Source organism: Equus przewalskii, chromosome 15, assembly GCF_037783145.1.
Source record: "Equus przewalskii isolate Varuska chromosome 15, EquPr2, whole genome shotgun sequence".
Taxonomy (NCBI): domain Eukaryota; kingdom Metazoa; phylum Chordata; class Mammalia; order Perissodactyla; family Equidae; genus Equus; species Equus przewalskii.
Window position 1 is genome coordinate 65,623,539 of NC_091845.1, and position 24,059 is coordinate 65,647,597.

The 24,059-nt window shown below is 40.8% G+C and overlaps 1 long non-coding RNA gene across 7 annotated transcripts in view; it reads left to right on the forward strand.

Annotated features, from left to right (window-relative positions):
* Positions 1 to 4,872: 4,872 nt before the first annotated feature.
* Positions 4,873 to 24,059, forward strand: part of LOC139075994 (uncharacterized) — a 40,385-nt gene continuing 21,198 nt past the window's right edge. Inside the window, exons 1-5 of one of the 7 annotated variants that reach the window (XR_011527141.1) lie at positions 4,878 to 5,017; positions 6,509 to 6,728; positions 12,293 to 12,364; positions 21,865 to 21,959; positions 22,100 to 22,288. This is a non-coding gene — a long non-coding RNA (uncharacterized lncRNA). Of the gene's footprint in view, positions 5,018 to 6,508; positions 6,729 to 12,292; positions 12,365 to 21,864; positions 21,960 to 22,099; positions 22,289 to 24,059 lie in introns of all 7 variants that reach the window. The other 6 variants (XR_011527140.1, XR_011527139.1, XR_011527143.1 and 3 more) reach the window with 6 other exon arrangements.

Genomic DNA, 24,059 nt, shown 5'->3' on the forward strand with positions numbered 1-24,059 from the left:
GTAAGTATAGTTAAAGCCCACAGCATTACAGTGACCTAAACATCACTAATGTTAACTCGACTTGGAGCATATGTGGTATATTGGAAGCACTTTAGAAATACTTCTGTGGATGCTTTGCTTAAGCTTAAATGGTAATCAGACTCTTCCCAGCCTTCTCTTTATAGTGCAATAATAATAGGTATTTATTGAAGATTGGTCATGCTTCAGGGACATTATCTCTTTAAATACACCCAACAACTCTGTAAGACAAGCATTATATTCTCCCATTTTAAAGATGAGAACATTGAGGTTCAGAGAGGGTAAGTACCTTACAAAAGGTACACAGTTCTTAAGAGGAGGGGCCAAGTTGAAAGCTAGATTTCTCTGATGCCAAAGCCTGTCCTTTGAGCCAATACGCTCTACTGTACCCTGCCTGGATCATCAGCTTCAGGTGAGCTTTGACTCAGAAACTGAAAACTGCCTGGAATGAGTTGCTTTTTCTGCTTTGAGTGGGAGAGAGGTACACTAGTCCTTGACCCTCACTCAGTAGTAGAAACCTTAGCAAGTTGCCACCACCCAGGCCAGTCTTATCTCTGTACCTGCCAGTAGTTTTTTAACTTTTTATTTTGTAATAACTTTTTCTGATAGAAAAGTTGCAAAAATAGTACAAAGAGCTCCCACATACCCTTCATTCAGTTGCCCCTAATGGTAACATCTTTCATAACCATAGCACCATTAATGAAACCAGGAAATTAACATTGTTACGATACTGTTAATTAAGCTACAGACTTTATTGGAGTTTTGTCAGCTTTCCCATTAATGCCATGTTTCCTATTCCAGGATCCAAACCAGTATCCCTCGTTGCATTTGGTTTTTCTCTCTCCTTCATCTCCTCCAATCTGTGACTGTTCCTCAGTCTTTGTCTTTCATGACCTTGACACTTTTGAAGAGTACTGGTCAGTTATAGAATGTCCCTCAATTTGAATTTGAATGGATATTTTGTGATGATTATATTAAAGTGATGGATCTGGGGGAAGAACACCACAGAAGTGATGTGCCCTCCACAGTGAATTATGTCAGAGGATGCGTGTTGTCAGTATATCTTATTATTAGTGACGTTAATCCTAATCACTTGATTAAGGTGTTGTCTACCAGATTTCTCCTCTGTAAACTTACTATTTTTTCACTTTGTAGTTAATAAATATTTATTTAGGGGGAGATGCTTTGAGATCATCCTGCCAGACTTTTTAACTTAGACATATCAACTTGTTAATTTTGGCATTTATGACACTGACTTCAGAGTCCCTGTTCTGTGTAACTGTTCAAAAGAGGATGGTTGGGGTGGACAATCAGAGAACAAACTTACTCATAGTTGAGAAGGAAGAACACCCTTCAGGGGACTGGATGAGGGGCAGAGAGGCAAAGTGAGAATGGTCAACAGAGAAGAAATAAAGCCCTGGAGAACCCCGAAAAGAGACTATGAATTGTCTCTCACCCTGTTGTTAAATATTCCCTTCTTCCTTTAGTAGTTTAACCCCTGTTCATCCTCCAGTTTTAGCAAGACACGTGGCCTTCCAGCTTGAAACTACCTTTCCCGGCTGGATGTGGCCCTGTGACTAGGTTCTTTGTATGTGAGGAGGAAGTGCTAGGTGCACTTCCTCAAAAGAACGTCACTTCCTCTCTACTTTCTGCCCTTCTTCCACCATGACCCTAGAACAAGGTGTCTTAATCATTTTGTATCATGGATCAGTTTGGCATGCTGGTGAACCCCTTGAGATTTTAACAAAATGACGTTTTAAATATATAAAGGTATAGAGGACTATAAAAGAAATCAATCATACCAAAACTATAAAAATTATGTAGGAAATCAATCATAATAAAACACAGTTATAAAATATTTTTAAATAAATATATGACACATTACCCTCTGTACTTCTTTATTGATATATTACACAACAATATTTAACAAGGGGGTCTAACAGCTAACATGGTTTGAAAGTGATGAGTGTAAATGGTAGTTTGAGATAATTGCAGTTAAGTATAATGTGATATGAAAATACCTGTAACTTCTATCAGTGACAAAGTCACCAGATCTGCTAACACTGTGGTTTATTGCTTATAATTGAAGGAAACACATTTCTGTTAGAGGTTTTTCTACTTAAGTTTGTGGACATCCTGAATTTTATCCATAGACCCGAGATTAGAGGATATTGCAGCAACAAGGTAGAAGGAATCTGGGACCCTGGATGACCCATGTAACAGAACCACCTGCCTGCCCTGGACTCTCTCCTTATTGACTTCCAGACTGTTACTTGAAAAGAGAGAAATTTTTAAATGGTTTGAATCACTTTGCCATCCCTTTTTCTGAATACGTCTCGGTTACAACAGCTGAGCTGTACTTCAACTCAGTAGTTCTCAGACTTTTTGGTCTCTGGCTCCCTTTACAATCTTGAAAATTATTGACGACCTCAAACAACTTTTATATGGGTTATATGTATCAATATTTACCACATTAGAAATTAAAACTGAGAGACTATTATTTTTTTCATTCATTAAAAAATAACAATAATAAACCCAATAAATGTTAACATAAATAACATTTTTATGAAAAATAGCTGTATTTTCCAAAACAAAAAAAAGTTAGTGAGAAGAATAGGCATTGTTTTACATTTGTGAAAATCTCTCTAGTGTCTGGTTTAATAAAAGACAGCTGGATTCTCATATCTGATTCTCCATTCAATATGTTTTGCTTTGTTGTTTTGGTTAAAGCATAGGGAGGAAATTCAGCCTCACACACATATGGAGTTGGAAAAGGGAGGAGTATTTTAATAGCCATTTCAGATCATTGTGGATATTCTTTTTTGATATTATACTAAAACTCAACAGTGGTAATTTCTTAAAAGTTAGTTGTAATGTGGAATCTGAAACCATATCAATGAACTTTATACTCTGTTACATTAAAATCCATTGGTCTATCTTGCATTTTGAATGGATCTCTTACCCACTCACAATTTCATAACATCATATTGGTCATTTTGAAAATATTGGTTCACTGAGTTATGCAGATCTTCTACATGTTGACACATGTCATTATACAATATTAAAACATCACATTGGTTAACATTACCATAGATCTCATCAAAAAAGTTTTAAGTGTTGGGAAGCTGTCAAGCTCATGGTGGTGAATACAAGTCTTCCAAAATTATAATTTTTACTTGAAAGCTCAAATGTTATCATTGGCAACAAATACTGTCAGTTGTTTTCCTTGAAGTGACAGGTTTACTTACTTTATTTTTGAGGAAATGTCTGCCAACCACCATAGCTTGTCTATCAGTCATTCTTTCAAGTAAAAACGGTTTTCCATGAAAAAGTGGCTAATTTATCTCACAGCTCAATTGCACACGTACTTTTTCTTGAGACACCATCATACTTCAGTATGCAGCAAAAGTGCTTTATATGCACTTTCCATTTAGTCACCCAGAACATTAAAAAGACATGTAATCAAGGGTTGAAATTTGATAAAAACTAATTTTATTTTAGTAAAATTAATTAATCACGGCCTTGATTTGTACTGAGGCACCAGCAATTTTACCTGTTTTTGCTTTTGCACCATCCGTGCAAATGTCAACACAGTGAAAAGGGCGAATAAAATCTTAGTATTATTATGAAAATAGTTTGATCTGTGGAATGCTTAAAAGAGCCTGAGACCCATAAGGCTCAGGGACCTGACTTTGAGAATCACTCTTCTAACTAATACAACTTCCAGGATCTAAAGCAGGCAACATACTGGATGGGGACAGCTCCAGGAAAAAGACACAAAGTAACAAGAAATAAGTCAGCGTGACATTTAATGCTTTAGATCATGACCCTGGCCAAACCAATCCCTGTGAAACTAGGGAACTTGATTCCACGGGCTCCCCCTGAGCAGGCCAGCACACAGGTCTCATTAACTTCCCTGACCACTCCCCATAAGGCTTTGCCAAGCTAGTAACGGCTCTCAGATTCATGGTATGGAAATCTTTTCTTATTGTTTTGTCCATGTAGCATTCCCCCACACTCCACTCCTTTCCCAAACTGCCTGTTTTCTGAAACTGCTCTCATCTGCACTTCTGTCCACATATTTTACAGTGGAATAGGTAAGGTTACAGCATGACCCAGCTCTCAGGCCGCAGCTAATCAGTGCAGAGGTGGGCCCCAGACTCAAGAAATGCCTATAACCCTTTGCTGAAAATTTTGACCTTGGGATTGCAAACCGATCAGTGTCTTTCCAGATGGCTGAAGCTGTAAGATGGAAACCGGTGGTTGTCAAACTTGGCGCGCATTAGAATTGCTTAGAGGGCTTGTTCAAACAGACTGCTGGGCCGCCCCCAAAGTCTCTGACTCTGTAGGTCTGGGGTGGGGCCTGAGATTTTACATTTCTAGTAAGTTCCCAAGTGAGTTTATCACAGCTTGTCTCAGTACCACACTTTGCGACTGATATAAAGTTCCAGAACTGTCAGGGCTCAAGGTCATGGTTTTCATCACACAACTAGAGAGACTGGAAAAAAATCTGCCTGCAGAGATAGAGAGAGATATAAAGAAAGAGATAAATAAAGATAGAAATAGAGATAGAGATAGAAAGAGAGAGAGAGAAAGAGATAGAATGAGCCTGAAATACAGTGGTGAGGTTCACAGAGACTACCCTGGAAATTTTCAAAGGCTGTTTCCTGTGGTTCCTGAATCTCAGTCACATGTCTATCTTTGGAATCCATGAAATCCCCTGGATCCTTCTAATAAAATGTGAGTTAAAGTTGGGTTGCTACCCCATTAAGCCCAATACCTTCTTAACAGATACACCCTCTTGGAACCAGCCCCACAGAACTGGCTTTACCCTGAAGTTCTGTTTGGAACCATAAACCAAGACAATGGAAATAGAATGAGTGTCATGAAGCCTCTCACAGACTCCTGGAGCCTCAGCCAAGATCTCCATCAAAGCTGCTAGCTCATGAAGAAGATCCACAAACACCAGTAGTATTCTCAACTGAAAGGTAGGCTCGAGGTGAGGATACGTTGGTTTGAATCTGGCTCTGCTACTTGCTAGTTGTGTAATCATGAGCTAGTCACTTAAACTCTCTAAGCCTCAGTTTCCTTGTCTATAACGTGAGGATGACAATAGGACCTATCTCATAACATTCTTGTGAAAAATGAAATGAGGTATGTAGGGCAGCTTAGCACAGCATCTGACGTATGGTTAGCTCTTAATAAAGGTTGGTTATGATTATTATTAATTCTTGTTTCTGGTCTGTTCTTGCTGTGATCCTGTATTTGTAGGACCAGATTCATGGACCCTGGTTTCTATCTGGTCTCCAGTCCTCTAGATTTGGCTTTGGTGCTTAATCTCTCCAGGCTATGTTATCTCACATACAACTTCTAACCCCGGTTCCAGCTCTAGGGGCTTTAGCTAATAGTTTCTCCAGGAGATCGTTCAGGTCTCCAAACCATCGTGGTTGTTAATTCTATCAAAGGTTGAGAGCTTTCAAGGGAGTGTCCAAGTCTCAACCATCTGGGAAAGATTTCTGAGGCAAAACAAGACCTGGGAATGTGGATTTCAGCAAGCTAGTAACACGAGTCAGCTCATATGTGACAAGGGACAAAGATGATAGAAGCAAAAGGAGGTGGAAAGAATTCTGATCCTGGGTTCAGGTGTTATTGTGGCTTCTCATGCAGTGTCCATGGCTTCAGGTAGGGCATCTGGGATCACGTAAAGAATCTGATAAGGAGTAGACACCACTCCTGTCAGCTAGGACATCAACAATGCCAGACATTGTCATCACCTGCCACTCAACCATATTGAAAATCAAACTCTGTCTTCAATTTCTTCTATTTTCAGTTTGCTAGGCCTTGTGTCCTAAAAACCCAGGTAGACATCTGCAAGAGGGCCAACTCAATAGTAAGCCAACCCTGGCACCCTAATAAGGGACAAGACATAAAAACTGTTAACCTACGTTCTATACCCTTTGGATATTTCCATCCCTGACCCTCATCTCTGTTACTCTCAGAAATCCTCTCTCATGCCCTCATAAGCTTCTACTGCCCTGTTCTTCTTCCCCCAATTTATCTGGCTTCCCCTACTTGCCTTGGTAACCAATATGTCTATGTTCTCTGGGACTGCTTGTCATGACTGAAATGTGACCCTCCTCCAGAACAGTGTCTTCTTCACAACCTTCTCAAACTGAGGCTGTGGATTCTCCTATGATCCCAGCACCTCCCCTGCCTCTCCCAAAACTTCCTTCTTTAAGGCTTTCCCATTTAGGCATCTTATTCATTCCATGGTTTCAGTTCCTGTTTATGTACTGATGACTATTAAATCTTTATTTCCATCCCATCTTTTCCTCTGGTCTCCAGACTCGCATATCTAACTGCCCTTGGAAATCCCTGAAGTTGTCCAATAGGCACCTTAAAATGGAATACTCCAAACTGAAACCCCTATTCTTATAGTTGCAAACTTATTTTTCCACTTGTGTTCTGTACTTCAATACATGGCCATCAGCAAGGAATGAAGCCGTCTGCCAACAACTAAAGCCGTCTGCCAACAACTAACACCAACTTGCCAGCCAATAAGTAAGCCATCTTGGAAGTGGATCCTCCAGCCTTGGTCAAGACTGAAGATGACCACAGCAGCAGCCAGCATCTTGACTGTAACCTCATGAGAGACCCTGAGCCAGAAGCACCCAGCTAAGCTGCTCCTCAATACCTAACCCACAGAAACTGTGAGCTGATCAATGTCCTTTGTTGTTTTAAGTCACTAGTTGAGAGAATTAAGGTAATTTACTATGCAGCAAGGCACTGTGCTAGGCACTAGGATACAGTATGAAGATGAGAGATGGTACCCCTGCCCTCATGGAGTTGCAGACTATCTATGTCCTAGTCTTTCCCTCACATTCATCAAAATATTGGCACCTGGTCACAGGCTACTACTCCAGACCAAATCTTGCATTGCCCAATAAATAGCAATGGAAAGGATCATTCAATACTCCTGCCTCGCAGCTCCTTGACCTGCTCAGTTCCTATGATTCACATCCTCTCTATTTCAACAGCCCACTCTTGTGATCATAATGTGGTCTTGTCATGGGTGCATAACTGCGCCATCTGTAAAATTTTCAACTCCAACATACAACTTTTTTTTACCACAATGACTACTTTTTCTCAGTTACTTCTCTATTCTTATTGTACCTGCTCTGACCTCATTTAAGAGATCCAGGTCTGAGGAGGCCTCCTGTTCTCCCAGCTACCAACCCCTTCCTAGTTTTATTTCTTTCCTTATCCAGGCTGGATCCCATAGTCCTCACATCAACCACTTTTGTGCCAGCACTCTCACTTACTTTTCCTTTTTGTCCCCAGACTTGGATATTTTCCCCTTTGTGTGGCTATAGCACACCCTTCAGTACCCCAACCAACCTCCTCAGCATTCACCTCCATCCCTCAAAGATTGTTTACAACGAATACCTGCACCTCTATCTCTGATGACTTTTTTCTGGCTGTGAAGAGGGCTCAGAGTGCACCGGACAAGTCAGCGGTGCTGAGGAATTAATGCCCCTGGAAGCAGCCCTCAACTAATGTGGAAGAGGAGAGACGGACACCATGTTCTGCAACCACAGTTGAGCCTTACCATTGACCTGAAGTTACACTTGTGATGGTCATCTTTGCCTCTCATTTCCCAGTGGCCATCCCAAAGAATGTTGCCAGTTGCCCTCAGTGCATCTCTCTTTCTGCTTGACAGATAAAGTGAAAAAGATCTGGCAGAAACTTCATTAAATTCCTTTTCCTACCCTTCTCCTCTGCCTTTAAAAAAAAAAAAAAAAAAGGCAGTCTTCCTTGCCTCTTTTTCTCACCCATGTCCAGGAAAATTAGTCCCTCCTATCTAAGGCTAATCTTTCACCTGGACTCTGGATCCCATATTCCCCTCCTTCACCACTAAATGTCTCAAATCACCCCTGAATTGACACATGTGATGAAAACTTCTCAACCGTTTTCTTAATTTACCTCCCTGCAGCATCTGACATGGTTGGTCACTCTCTTCTGAAACTATTTCTTCCTTGGTTCCTATGACATTTCTCTCTTGCAGTTTTCCTTCTACATTTCTGGCTACCCCCATTCAGTGTTTCCATTAATCAGACACCTCTTAAATTTCTCTCCAAACTATCCACTTCCATCCCTATTGCCAGAATGCTAGTCCAGAACCCCATCTCAAACCAAGATTCCTGAGGGAGCCTACTACCTGCCTCCTCCTTGCCACGTCACCCTCCAGCCCAAATCTATTCTCTAGACAGTAAGTAGCCAGGGTACTCTTCCTTTTTTCAGATCACTGTCTAGCTTAAAATCTATCAGTGACTCCTCATCAATTGAGTCTGATGGATGACAAGGTTGGCAGCAGAGATAGGAGGTGCTAAAACTGGTTTGCCTGGAAGACATGAGAGATTTTCCAGTGGGGAGCTTCTGCTTCTGTCATAAAGAAATCTCATCTACCACAGTTGCACTTGAATACCAAGGCCTTTTAAACAACCCCATCTGACTTTCTAAGCCAGCAACAATTGTGGAATACCCTATAAGTTGAACCATCCTTTTGTCTTGATATCTCACTCACCTCTAAGCCCTAAGCCCTGGATATCAGCTGCACTTTCTGAAACTACTGCCCCTGAATTGATATGATTGATAGCAGTTGATATCACAGTTGTTCAACATTGTGATGGTCCTGTCTTTTAAGTCTACAAGAGGAATCATGTGCCACAAAGTAAATGCAAAAATAATAATAAAAGCTCATATTTTCCCTTTGATTTTGGTCACCAGCAATCTCAGAATTAAATTTGTATTTCAACTTAACACCTGTCTGACACCCCATCTGTGTTTGTCTACAAAATTTTGTTCTTATTTTCCATTTATGTCTTGATCTTAAAAAATTATTTGGATTTCCTCCCTTATATTTTTGTTTTCTATTGCTGCAGACCAAGTTACCACAAATTTAGTGGCTTAAAACAATATTCACTTATTATCTCTGCTTCTGTGTGTTAGGTGTCAGGCGAAGTTTAGCTGGTTCTTCTGCTCAGGGTCTCACAAAGCTGCAAGGTAGATGATGCCTGACCTGCATCTCTTTCTGGAGCTCGAGATCACATGATTGTTGGCAGAATTTCATTCTGTGCAGATGTAGGACTGAGGTTTCTTGCTGGCTGTCAACCAGGGGCCATTCCTAGCTCCATGGAGGCCCTCATAGTTCTTTGCTACATGGTCTTCTCAGAGGTCCTCTCACAACATGGCAGCTTACTTCTTCAAAGCCAGCAGGAGAACCTCTCCAGTCTGCAAAGACAGATTATATAGTGTCACATAATCATGGAAGTGGCTATACTATCACTTTTGCCATATAATGTGATTTAATCAAGGAAAGAACTATCCTCATTATATCCACAGATCCTGCTCATACTCAAAGAGAGAGGATTATAGAGGGTATGTCCACCAAGTGGCAGGAATCCCAAGGGCCATCTTAGAATTCTGCCAACCACACCTAATCTTACATTTGTATTATTACGTAAAAAAAATTTGCATAACTGTGTGTATTCTGAAATCTATCTCAAATATTTTGGGGAATAGATTATACAGGAAATTAAGAGAATATCTCACATTGTATGGTAGATTGACTCTAAAAATGGGCTGCCCCAATTATTCCCTTCTCTGTATCCATGCCTCATGTGATGTGACTTCACAGTTCATCCCAGAGATTCTGAGATAGTCATATGTCTTGTTTTGGGCAATAGAATGTAGCTGAAGTAACAGTATGAGAGTACTGAGCCTAAAACTGAAGAGGGATTGCATGGTTTTGCTCTCTTTATCTTGGAACCACACTACTGCCATGGTAACAAGCCCAGGCTTGACTGCTACAGAAGAATATACTGTGTGGGGCAAAGACAGCTGGCCCCAGCTGATCCACCAGCTGACCACAGACCTATCAGTGAGCCTACTCACGACTAGCCACGCCTATTCCAGATCAGCAGAAACTCCCTGTCAACCCATAAACTCATAAGAAATAATAAATGATTGCTGTTTTAAGCTACTAAAATTTGGGGTTATTTGTTATACAGCAATAGCTAACTGATCTATGTGGGGATTTACAACAACAGGACTTGACTGTGTAACGGAAGTAAAGTAGCCTGAAAAGGTATAATTCACTCACAGCACCCTCAAATTTCTGTTTCACATGCTAAATCATTACTGCTGACGGCAGGATGCTTTAAATCAGTGTGCCCAAGTAATCTTCATTCAAAAGACTCATGTGTAACCTGGAGTCCTTTCTACAATGAATAGATCAATAAAGAGATAGAGAAATCAAATAGCAAACAAATTCTACTGTGCTGTTCTAGACACAGCTGCCCTAATAGAGAAATGTGTGGTTTCTACTTTCCTTGCAGTTTTTCAGGTCTGAATTACTTTAAAATAAATCCCAATGAAAGCAGTAATCAATTATGTCAAGAAGAAAACAAAGTTTGATCTGAAAATACTAACAGAATCTAACAATTTAGAAATAAATTACTGTGTCATGTCCTGTGGCAAGATTGTATCAAATTGCTTAAAGACAAATTGTACAATCAACTCCTGGGTATCTGCATGTGGATTATCCTTTTTCTAGATTATCAAGGGCAAGTATTTAATTCCAGGTTTTTATCGCTCTTCTCTTCAGTGTCTTTCTCCACCACCTTTCTGACTATTCTCAGTCATAGTATGCTAAGGGGACAGAAATTTAGTGAAATATAGTAATAATTCACTTATTCTGCATCATACGAGAATAAGGTGTTCGATATAAGAAAATTTCCAAGAAAGCCTAAGAGTTATCCAAACACTTGTGCTTTTTTTAAAAAAAAATAAATAAATAACCGTTATGGTATAATTTTTTTAATGTATTTTCTATTTTCCTTCCTTATGAAACAGAATGTTCTTTACTCCTTAAATAAAACTGTATTGTACAAGGTACTTTAACAGATGTTAAAAGGACGTAAAGCTGAATCAAAACAGGATTCCAACCTCAAGTGGCTTACAATTGAAGGAGGTAGGATGGGTAGTAAGACATGCACCTAGATGGTAAGTTCATGAAAATGCTAAAGAAAGGTGATACATGAATTCAAAGAAAACATTGAATCCATGTAGTGACATGAGAGAAGGCTTCGTGGAGCTAGATCTTGAGGACAAGAGGGCCAGGACTTGGGTGAAGCAAGTGAGACATTTGTCCCAGGTGCAAAATTTAAACAGGCACCAAAAACCTCAGTAATCAAAATATGTAATATTTTAATGCATAATTTTTAAAAATCAAAATTAATGCAAAAATATCTAAGATAAACAAAATGTCAAAAATTTGAATAAAGACTAGGTCAGTAACAGTACCATACAGAGCCATGTTAGAGCCTGAGGCAAATGGAAAAATCAATAAAAGGCTATTTGGGTTGGTGACTAAAGAGCCCACAAAGTAGGAAGCCATAAGATTTTCCAAAATTACAGTCTATTGTAAAAATCATGGTTTATTGCAAGGAATGATAATTTTTGTGATCACTGGCCTCTTTTACAATTTTGAGTGCCACACCATGAGTGGAATATTGAGGAGATTGATGGCACATGTGTTGATGACTTGCTAAAAGGAGCAGATATTAGCCTCAGGTACTTTGTCTCCTAACCAATTAGGATTTTTAGATGGAATCTAAAACCTGATTCTGACCTTCAAGTTGTAAGTCAGAATATTGGGTCAAAATTGTACTGCTCTAACGATAACATTAATGTGTGTTTCTCTAGACTTTCTGCTAGAGACAGCTCTCTCTAGGCAGCCTGAGGCATCCATCTGCCTTGGGGGGAATTAGGATTGTTAAACAGGAATGCAAAGAAAAAGAAAGCTATAGCTTGGCCTCTGACTTAGAAAATAGAATTTTCAAAAATGCAGCAAGACTTAAAATCTAGGCTTTGTCAAGAGGAAAGAAATTTCTAAATTCCCTTATCTCCCCTTTAACTTATGAAGAGACGAGTTGACTTAGATCATAGAGTGTCTCCCATAGTGCAGATAAGCATCCCATCCATTTTTGGCCCAGGCCATGAGGCTTCCCGCCCTAGGTAAGCAAGGTATGATAAACAGTGGTCCCCCCTTATCCATGGGGAATACGTTCCAAGACTCCCAGTGGATGCCTGAAACCGCAGATGGTACCAAACCCTGTATATACTATGTTTTTTCCTTTTCATACATATTTGAGGTGTGCCAGCAAAACTAGCACGAATTTCTTTTTCCTTCACAGTTTCTTTTCCTTCACAGTTTCACAGATAGAAGATTCGTTCTTACCGTAGATCTTAGAAACCTCAGCATACGATTGTTTTTCTTTCCTTGGTAAGTCAGGAACTTTCATCTTTCCACTTAAAGGAAGCACTTTATACTTCTCTTCAGCATATCTGCATTGGCAGCATCACTACTGTTGTGCTTTGGGGCCATTATTAAGTAAAACAAGGGTGACTTTATCACAAGCACTGCTAAACCATGACAGTTGATCTGACAACCGAGAGGGCTACCAAGTGACTAATGGGCAGGTAGCTTATACAGTGTGGATACGCTGGACAAAAGGATGATTCTCCTCCCGGGTGGGGTGGAGCAGGAGGATGAGACATTTCATCACCTACTCAGAACAGTGCACAATTTAAAACTTATAAATTGTTTATTTCTGGAATTTTCCATTTAATATTTTTGGACCACAGTTGACCTCAGGTAACTGAAACTGAAATGGCAGATAAGAGGGGTCTACTGTATAGGAAGTGAAAAGCCCAACCCTTGCTGCTTCTGATACAAAGGGATTAATGGAGGAAACAAAAGAGGAAGAAGATGAGCTCCTCTAAAAATGGGGTGTTTCAGAGTGGAGGGAAATGACAAGACCAGAGGGGATTTTCCAAAATTCAATTTTGAGACACAGGAGGATATTGCCTCATGGGCTGCCCTGGCTCCAACTTCAGGGACAGCTCCATTAAAGTCAAATAGCTAAGCCAAGTGAGAGCCAGGGTTTAGTTTTTCTGAGTCCAAGTAAGGTAAAGACAGAACCCAAAAGTTCTCCCAGGACCCAAGGGGAGATAAAAAGGTAACTGAGGTGAGAGCCAAAGGGCATTCTGGGACACACCCTGGCAAGGGACAAGGTCACCACATAGCAGAGACCAGGTGGCAGATTTCCTAAGCCACAGCCAGGGGAGAGTGTGCCACTGTGAACCGTGGTAAGGCCAAGTAAACAGGGATGCATATAGGCACACAGGTTATAAAATGCATGGTCACGTGTATAAGACTTCCAGGTCCTAACCAAGCCAGGAAAGATGCTACTCTCAGTTATACAAGCTGCCACCTTGAACAGCTTGGGTAATTCCATCTATTCTCTTGATCTACATGATAAGATGTGACCATGTAGACAAGGGACAATTTTATAAACACCAGGAGAACCAGAAGAAACCCTGGAGTGGACACTGCCAATACTCTGCCCAGATGCCCTTGGATCCCTTTTACAGGTTCTGTGTGCACCAACTCCACCCCTCTTCAAATATGCTTTTGCCTCCAATGCCTGAACCTGAGACTCTTCTTTGGAGGTATCCCATCAGGCTACTGGAGCAGCTTTATCCACCTGCCATCAAGAGCTACAAGTGTCATGGGAGTGGACCTCAGGCAATGATTCATAGGGGAGGAGGATGTATGAAGGGAGTAGGAAAGCACAATCTCTTTACTTAAGTCCTCAAATTGTGGCTGCTTTGGGAGGGAACTTAAGATGGCAGTGCTCCCCTTCAGGGTCAGGTCACACTACCCCATCCACCTGCCTTTGCCTGAAATTGCACCATTACTCTGCTGGCTCCTTCTCTTTCTCCTATTCTCTTACTGGTTCCTTCTGTTTTTTATTGTTACTCTTGTTTTTGTTGAGTTTCCTGAGATAAATGCTTAATTCACCTATTTTTATTCTTTTAATGTGATGACATTTAAGTCTATGGATTTTCCTCTGAATGAAGTTTTGATGTAACACTGTGAGTTTTAATATAATGCTAATGAAATAATTATATTTTTCTAAATAGTCTCTAATTACTGTCTCGACTTCCTCTTTGATCTAAAATGTAAATTGGAAGACAGTTTTATAATGTCTGAGTGTTTTAAGTTTCTATTTGGTTAAATACAAATAGATATGAAAACTTAAGTCCACATAAAAACCTACACATGAACGCTCATAGCAGCAGTATTCATAATAGCCAAAAACAGAAACAACACAAATGCCCAACGACTAACGAATGGATAAACAAAACGTGGTACAGCCATACGATGGGTGTTATTTGGCAATAAAAAGGAATGAAATCCTGATACGTACTACAGCATGAATGAACCTTGAAAACATTATCCTAAGTGAAAGATGCCTGTCACAAATGACCACAGGTTGTATGATTCCATTTATATGAAATGTCAAAAGTAGCAAAATCCAGAGAGACATTGTAGATTAGTTGTTGCCAGGGCTGGTGGGAGGAGGGAATGATGAGTGACTGCTGATGGGTGTAGAGTTTCTTTTTGGCATGGTGAGAATGTTATGAGATTCAATAGTGTAATAGCTAAACAAACTCTGCAGATATACGAAAAATCACTGAATTATATACTTTAAGAGTGAATGTCGTAATATATGAATGGTATGTCAATAAAGCTGTTGTTTTAAGAAGAAGATATTTTTGTAGCACAAAAGGTTAAAAAAAAATTGGTTGCTCCTGTATCCATGTACTATATTCATAGGATCCATATCCATATATCCTATATCAATAAATCAACTGCTCCTGTATCCATATCCAGAAAAAATATATAGGTAGAATTTTTAAAATATAGCAGACATACATAAAAGTGCACAAATAACAAGTGTACAACTTGATAAATTTTTCAATGATGAACACACCCGTGGAACAACTAGCTAGATTAAGATGAAGGACTTCGTTACGGGAGCTCTGGAAGCCCCCTGTCTACTCCCTCCCAGACGCTCCTTGGGGGCATTTCTTAAAGAACCCTCATCTCAAGATATGCATCTGGGAACTTCACCCTAAAACAGTGTGGATACTACGATTCCTTTTCTTCGCTTCCCCCTGAACACCCAGAAGTCATTTTGGAGAGAGAAGAGAAAGAAAAAGGAAATTCAAGAGGCTAAGCTTTTACCTGAAAGAATTATAATCAGAAGTTATCCTTTGAGTATCCTGAATGATTAAACTGAAAGGAGATGGCTGAAACTGAAGACTGAAATAGTAATTGGCAAGTAGACTTTGTCACAGCTCTCCAAGGGCTGGTGGATCGTGAGAAAGGTCAAAGCAGGTATAGAGAAATAAAGCAAGTACCAGTGTCCTGTGCATCTGGTGTCCTGTGAGTTTGTCAGGTAGCCCCACCCGAGAGACACTCCATGACAAGCACAGAACTCAGTGACTTGCACACACTCGTGCCCACTGAAGAGTAGTTATTCACCACTGTCCTGCACTGTGACCCCAGAGAAGTAATTTAACCTCTCTTGGCCTTTGAGTCTTCACGTATAAATAGAGAAGAAAAATGCTGAATTACATGTGGTTTTCACATCAATGATAATCGTATTATAACTGGTTCAAAGAACTTCCACTTTTACATCAGAAAAGGCAAATGCTCATTCTTATAAATAACCTGCACAACATAGATTCTAATTGTAGAGAGGCTGTGATGAAGTCCCCTGTGACAGGCTTCCAGAGGGCAGAGAAAGGGGTCCAGTTCCCTGTGGCCTTCAGCTGCCTAGAACTATTGTAGTAATCCTTAAAGAGGCAAATCAGTCCCTTAATGGAAGAACATGCTCAGCTGTCCCTTTGACAATCAGCTAAACCCCCTACCCTTTGAAAAAGAGTAGGATGTGGTCAGCTATAAGCCACTTGTTAGAGAGGGCTGCTTTAAAAATCTGATAATCTAAGACGCTGTGGTGAAAGGAGTTAGGTAAAAAGAAGACTAGTGCTAGTGAATATCATGCTAGTGAGATTGCTCCTACAGTCGAATATTCAGTCTTGACATCATCAAGTTTGACAGGATGGTAAGACCCACCTCAACAGAAGGATGGATTCTAAGCTCCTTTGAGTAATATTCAAGATTGTAATCTGGTTCTTTATACTCCTTCAAAGTCGTTTCCCACCAATTCTGTTGGCTGTTGGGTCACAGAATATTTCTCTGCTATTTCCCCAAAACATCCCCTATGTTTTAGCACCTGCTATTCTCTATTTTGGACTTTTCATATACTTTGTATTCAAGAATTCCTGTTTTTCTTTTCTAAAGTTTTTTGTCGAAGTATAATTGGCATAAAATATTATATTCATTTCAAATGTACAACAGAGTGATTTGATATTTTTATACATTACAAAATGATCACCACTCTAAGTCTAGTTACCATCTGTCACCATACAACATTGTTACATTATTATTGACTATATTTCCTATGCTGTACATCACATCCCGTGGCTTATTTATTTTATAACTGAAAGTTTTTACCTCTCATCTTCTTTACCTATTTCGCCCATCCCCTTGCTCTGCTCCCCTCTGGCAACCACTAGTTTGTTCTTTGTATCTGTAAGTCTGTTTCTGTTTGATGTTTGTTCATTTGTTTCATTTTTTTAGAATCCACATATAAGTGAAATCATATAATATTTGTCTTTCTCTGTCTGACTTATTTCTCTCAGCATAATGCCCTCTAGGTCCAACCATGTTGTTGCAAATGACAAGATTTCATTCTTCTTTATGGCTGAGTAATATTCCATTATAAATCTATACCACATCTCCTTTATCCTTTCATTTAAGAGTCAGACTTGCTTAATAGACAAGTGGGTTGGATCCCAGCATTTTAAAAATACAACTATAAAATACAGGTGGGCAGGGGCCTGGCCCCATGGCCGAGTGGTTAAGTTCACATGCTCCACTGCAGTGTCCCAGGATTTCACCAGTTCGGATCCTGAGCACGGACATGGCACTGCTCATCAAGCCATGCTGAGGTGGCATCCCACATGCCACAACTAGAAGGACCCACAACTAAAAAATATACAACTATGTACTGGGGGGGTTGGGGAGGAAAAGGAAAAATAAAATCTTTAAAATACAGGTGGGGGAATTTGAATATGGTCTAGATATTAGATGATAGTAAGGAAATATTGCTAATGGTATATAGTTATGTAGGAGAATGTGCCTTCTTTTAAGAGATGCACATGAATTATTTAAGATGGAGTGCTTGCTGTCTGTAACTTCCAAATGGATCAGAAAAAATAGAGAAAATAAAGCAACTATAGCAAAATGTTAACGATTAAGTGGTAGGTATTCATATGTTCATTGAATTATTTTTTTCAACCTTCCTTTATGTTTGAAATTTTCCATAATGAAAAGTTAGGGGGTGGAGGGAACCAAAGTAAATTCCTAAACCAAATGTTAAGTAATTTGTGGATTATTTTTTATTTATTTTTCTGCTGAGGAAGATTCACCCTGAGCTAACATCCACTCTTTTTATATGAACCAATCCTCCTCTTTTTATATGTGAGCTGACACCACAGTATGGCCACTGACGTACAAGTGGTGTAGGTCCGTGCCCAGGAACCAAAGCCAGGCTGCTGAAGCAGAGTTCACAAACTTAATCACTAGGCCACTGGGGTAGGCCTTAGATTTTTTTTTAAGTTACCTTGGACATCATCTCCTCAGTGATGCCTACTTTGACCTCTGCATTGTGGGCCCACATCTTACCCCAGCACTAGTAGCAGCATAGGGCATTCTTGTTGACATATATGCAGCAGAAGAATTTGTCGGCTTATTGTTTGTGCTTGGTTCTCACTATTTTTTCCCTCCCTCACTACCCAGACCCAAGCAGGACTCAAAGCAGTTTGGCCCAAAGTGCCAAACTCTGGGAAAGTGCTTGTCAAACTGTAAAGTCTTATTATAAATGTATTCAGTCAAGTTACTGGTACAGAAAATGACTTCTATCAGAGTTCAGAACCCCAACACTAGAAACTCAAGTGATCACAGACAGCTTTATGAAAAAAGTGGTAAACAAAAAGAGTCTTGAGAAGTGAAATCCAATTTGGATTGGGGAAAAGCTATTCGTGTTAGGATATAAATATGGTTTGAATAAATATGGGGAAGACAGAAGGGCTAAAGTCTGTTTGTATGGATTTCCTTCATTCATTCAGCAGCTATTTATTGGTACCCACTGTGTACAAAGCAATGTGCTAGAGACTGAGGATACAACGGTAAGCAAAACGGACAACGTCTAATGTCCTAGATTAGAGGTTGGCAAACGTCAGGGCTATGGATGAGATACAGTCCACTAACTATTTTTGTAAATAAAGTTTTATTGAACCACAGCTGCACTCATTTGCTTACATCTGCCTATGGCTGCTTTTGCATTACAAAAGCAGGGTTGAGTAGTTGCAACACATTCCTTCTGGCCTACAAAGTCTTAAATATTTACTATTTGACCCCTAATCAAAAAATTTGCTGACAATTGCCCTAGAACATACAGTATTGTGGGGAGACAGATATTAGTTAAATAACCACTAATAAATTAAAAGTGCCGCTTTGATACGGGCCATGAACATGAGATATGTTGTACCATGGGAGCACATAATAAAGGAACTTGACTTAATCAGAGCAATCAGAGAAGATTCCTTAGGGAAATAAAAATTGAAGTCAAAGCTAAAGGTTGAGTAGGCTCTGACCAGATGAACAGAAAAAGAAGACCATCTCAGGCACAGAGATATCACATTCAGAGGCCCTTTGGGAATATGGTGAATTTGAAGGAATGCACAAACTTCACTACGGCTGTAGTTGAAAGCATGAGGGGAACATAGTACAAGAAGGGACTGGACAGGAAGGCAAAGGCCAGATCACAAAAGATCTTGCAGGCCAGGCTGGGAGGTTGTGTTTAACCTTAGAATAAAGGGAATCCATTTATGTATTTTAAGCAGCGAATGATGTGATCCTTTACACTCTAAAATCACCACTCAAGCTTCACGTGGAAGAGAAAGGGAAGGTGTCATGTTCCTCATTGCCTGAATCCCTGCTTTGCTAACCTGCTTAGCCACTCAGAACCACAAAGATAGGGGGATAGTGATTTTACTAGACTTCCCAGGGACTTGTATGTTGTCTTCGAACCTCAGCCCCACAGCCCTTCTCATCTGCTAACTGTGTCCCTAGCTGCAGCCTGGGACAGTTTTGCCTCAACCCAAGCTGGTATTGCCAGGCTCAGCTGGCCACAGGACAGATAGCCTATGTTATACCCTAATGGTCTGTTTGGACCGACACAGGCTCCTTATACCACTCCTACCCAGGATTGAGCTTTGCTGCCGGTTTTACCCTCCTCCCACTTCCGCAGTTGGTCCACTGCCATTTCATTGGGTGTGTGGAGTTTCCAGGTTCTCAGGTCTCCTTGGTGTGGCTCATGCAAATGTTTACTCATAGCTCCTGGCTCATCTGCTTCTACAATTCTATGGCTTTCAGCAGAGTTCAACACTATTGATTATCAAAGCTCTGTGCAGATACCTGTGATCATTGCTCCAACATCTATCCTTTTATAAGAGCCATAACTTGGAAGTCACCCTTGACACCTCTCTCTACCTCACAATTAATCCTTCACCAAGTTCTGTCCATTATAGGCATAACTGTTGAATACGCCCGTTCCCCAATCTCAGTGGATTAATTGACAAACGTTTATGTCTTGCACATTTCATGTCCATTGTGGGTCAGCTGTACTCTGCTGCACATTGTCTTCACTCTGTGACCCAGACTGATGGAGCAGCCTCTATCCAGCACATTGCTGGTGGTGTGGCAAAGATAACAGAGAACATGATGAACCTCTTGCTGGCTCTTGAATCTCCTGCTCACAAATGCCGACATCAAACATCACCACTGCTGGGAAAGGAAGTCTCGTGTGTGCAGTCTTTCAACCCCCATTGGGCCACATAAGAATGGGTCTGGGGCCTGGAATACTTTCTTACCAAGAGACAAAGAGCCCACACAACCTATGCTAGGCTTATCAGCTTGTGTGGAAATATCTTTCTTTGTTTCAGGCTCAATGCTGTCCTTTTGTTCTGCTTAAAGTGTGTGCTTCACGTGGCACCTGACCAACTCCATTGCTATCTCTGTCCTCCAAGGGGAGGAGACAGAGTTCCTTGCACTGTGGCACAAGAGGGGTACACCTAGGTGAACTGCCCTGCATTGGTTGCGAGAGAGACCTGCTGGCCATGGTGGACCAGTGCCCACTATTGAAGCTGATCTTACTCTGTCGCTTCTCTATGTAAGTAAAGCATTGTTCCATCCGGTGTTTAATTTCATTGTGTTTTCCTTGGCAACTCCCATACCAAGATGCAGTGAGCAGAAGGGCTTAGAGTCCTCCCCTGGGACTGATAACAGGTGCATGGTGCTCTGCTCCCCTGGGATTGGTAAACAGCACAGGGTACCCTGCTTGACAACTCTCCTCCCTCCACCATTTTGTTGGTCAAAGAAAGTCACAAAGCCATGTCTGAGTTCAATAAGACAGGGGTGTATAGTCTTCTCTTAGGGAGAGGAAATGCAGGTAGGAGCTGTGTTTGGAGACAACATACAAGTCCCTGGGAAGTCTAGTAAAATCATGCCCTCCCATCTTTGTGGTTCCAAGCGGTAAAGCAGGTTAACAAAGCAGGGATTCCAGCAATGCAGAACATGACAAGGAGCAGTCATTGAAAGTGGGGTACAGGTTGGGTGCTTAGTCACAGGACATGAATTAAAGAGAGGAAAGACCAAAGCCAGGGCAATAGTCCCAACATGACCTACAATAGTGGGAGAAATGAGGGAATAGGAGCAACTCTGAAAGAACAGAACTGGTGGATAATCCGATACAAGTGGTGTGGGAGAGAAAGAGTCAGAAGTGCAAATATTCTGAGCTCTCTAGGAAACTGCATTGTGGTATCTTGTTGATTTTGTTGACTCAGCAAAGCTAGAACTACATTTCCCAGCATTCCTTTCCCTCTATAATTCCAGGCTAGCATTTGCCACAAGAGACATTTTGTGTGAAATTCGGAAGGCAGAAGTGAGGCAGCAGCTCTATTTTTTTACCCCCTAAAGGTCAGTGCAGGGTGCCGGATATTGTGGCAACTCATGTACGTTGTCACTGATCTGCATGGGGCAGCACTGGCTCACAGCACCTCCAGGTCCCACCAAAGGTCTTCCTTCAGCCCCTCTGAGAGTTGTCTGAGCAATGCACCTCTGTGGCAAAGGGCACCAGCTTCCCCTGTAGGACATCAGAATGCCAAGGTTGGAGTTCGTGAGAGATGGACACAGGTTTCAGTTCATCCTCAGATTTCAGATTGTCCTTGCTCTTGCTCACATCCATCTTTCCTTCCTCATGGTCTGTTTTACCTACGATGACTTCAGGCTCAACTCCAGAGTTAGAGCATCAGCTTCCTTCAGCTGCCTCACCAGTTCCCACAGGGCAAGGGTAGCCACCTCACCAAGTCACTCACAGTGGTTCAGTTTCTCCCATTCATTCTGACAGAATGTGCATCTTAAGGTCTTTTATGTGATAACAGTGCTCAGCCTTAACATGTGGGGTTTTCGTTGTCTGTCTACAGAATGCTCTTCATTATAAAAGAAAGAGGTGTGTCTGAGTGAACTCAGCCATGGAAAGTCACAGCTATGATTGGGAAGCACGCACCTACTTACGGTGTATTTGTTAACATAGTCCTCATGCAATGACGTATATGTGTTATCTGCATAACTTTTCTCCTGTGAGTCATGCAAACAAAAACAATTGCAGGAGACCTTGACCAAGTCCTCACAGTGAGTCTCACCAAAAGCACAGAAAATGTAATCAACTCCCTCTTCCCACTCAGGTTTGTCTTTCAGAGCAAATATGATTCTCAAGGATTTCCTCTGCGACACACACCCCAGCATGAGTTTCCTACTGTCGATTGGAAACAGAAGATAGGCAAGTTCGATGCTGACTTATACTTCCCTTTCAGGAAGATCTTATTTCCCTTTACTGTCCCTGGATGCCCACTGTCAGTTGGTTCCAGACCCCTACCATGAACAACAGTGTTTCTCATGGTTTATGTTTCTCCCAAACAGTTGCAGGTGTAACATGCACAATCGACATGCCCAGTATTCACCAACTTACTGTACAATACCATCCTACCACCCTTACATCAGTACCATGGAGACGCCACCTGCCAAATCAGAGGAATCCAGTTGTTTCCAGAAGTTGCCCTTCTCTAATAAGTGCAAAGAGACTCATTCATGTTCTGGATACAGTCTTGGGTAGGTTTTTTTTATTGTTTGTTAATGGAACAGAAAGTCAAACACCTTACTAAGATGTCTCATGAAATAATTCGGACCAATAGTGGAGAGCTGAAATGGTCCAGGCAGGTTCAGAGGGGTGGTGTCCTGGGACCTCTACCTTGGGCAAGCAGTGAAAGGGGTGGGGAGGTCATCCAGTCATGAATATATTAGGCCAGGATTGTGAGAACTAAACAGTTCCAGGCTCCAGGACTGGAACTCTGGAGAAGATGCCCACCAGCTGAATCCCAGTTCACAAAAAGCCATACTTGAGCTGATGTTGGCATTCAGGGCATCTTGATGGGTAGGTAAAGAACAGTAGTAAACTGATGTCAGTAAGATTCACTCTAAGCCTTATCCATTGGTGAGCATGGGCTTGCAAATATATCACCAAGCTTGATTAGCTTTGATTCAGGAATAGTGCTGGCTTGAGCATGTAGGTTGAAGGCGTTTAGTACTTGCTGCTAAGCAGAGATAGAACAGGGAAGATGCAAAGCTACAGATATAATTTTTTCTGTGATGGGTAATAGGTCTGGTTAGTTCTCCTCTGAAGCAGGTATACATTCCAATGTTAATCATTAGGGAAAATACAGGTCCTCAGGCAAGAAAGGGGAAGTTTGGAGGTGAATTTAGCTCTCCTGGCCCAGGCCTTAAAAAGGGAGGGTTTCTAGGCATGGGCTCCTTCATCATATATGCTAGAAGGATTATTGCCACCTGAAGAAAGGATTAGAGGAAACTAAACTTAGAGGGGGTCTGCAAGTTCCAAAGAGCAGGCCATGCTTTAGAAACCACATATCTGGCTTCACAGTTCTCTTAGTATTTGTTTCCCGTTTGTTGTATTTTATCTGGCACAACGGGTCTCAACCCTGGCTGTACATTAGAATCACCTGGGGAACTTTCAAAACTCTCTCTCATCTGAGCCCCACCCAAATGAAGTTACTCAGAATCTCTGAGGGTTGGGCTCATGCATGATACATTCAACATCTATCTATCTATCTGTCTACCTATCTATAACAAGTACATATATGTACATGTTATGTATAAATATAAAATCAGTATATGTGTGATCTCTGAATATACACTGTTTGTGTATATGTATGTGTGTGTGATCAGTGTGTATATATATAATCAATATACATATATATGATCAGTATGTAGGAGATACATATTTAATCAATATATACATATATGTGTGTGCGTTTTTGTGTTTTTTTAACATTCCAAGTGATTCCAATGTGCAGCCAGAATCAAGAACCACTGTGTAGGAAACTTTCTGTGAAACATTCAACCCTGCCTCAACTTTGCTTCTGAGACTGTGAAGCAGATATTCAAAATCAGGATGGTCATGACAGTGGTTTTATCGAGAAGAAGGTTAAATGAGTTGGGGTGGCTAGAGATCTGGGGTACAAGATCTAGTTTCCCCTCCCCATATGAACATTGATAATTTCTGAGCATATCAATCGGTACTCTAAAAGATAGACAAAAAATTTTTTAGAGTGACTCTCTGAAAATGACTTAATTTGTTTTAATAACTCTATGGTAATATATTTTTTAAGTTTTTCTCTACCAAGCCTTGTCAATATTTTAATGAAAAAAAAATGTGCCTAATGGTTGGTTTCCTGACAAGACAGAGGATGATATTCAGGAGCTGGGGAGTAGGATCTCCTCAAAGCATCTCAGCTTGACAGCTTGTATGTAGATGGAATCTATAAATCAATTAGATATTTTTTTAAGTTATACACTTTGGAGGTAT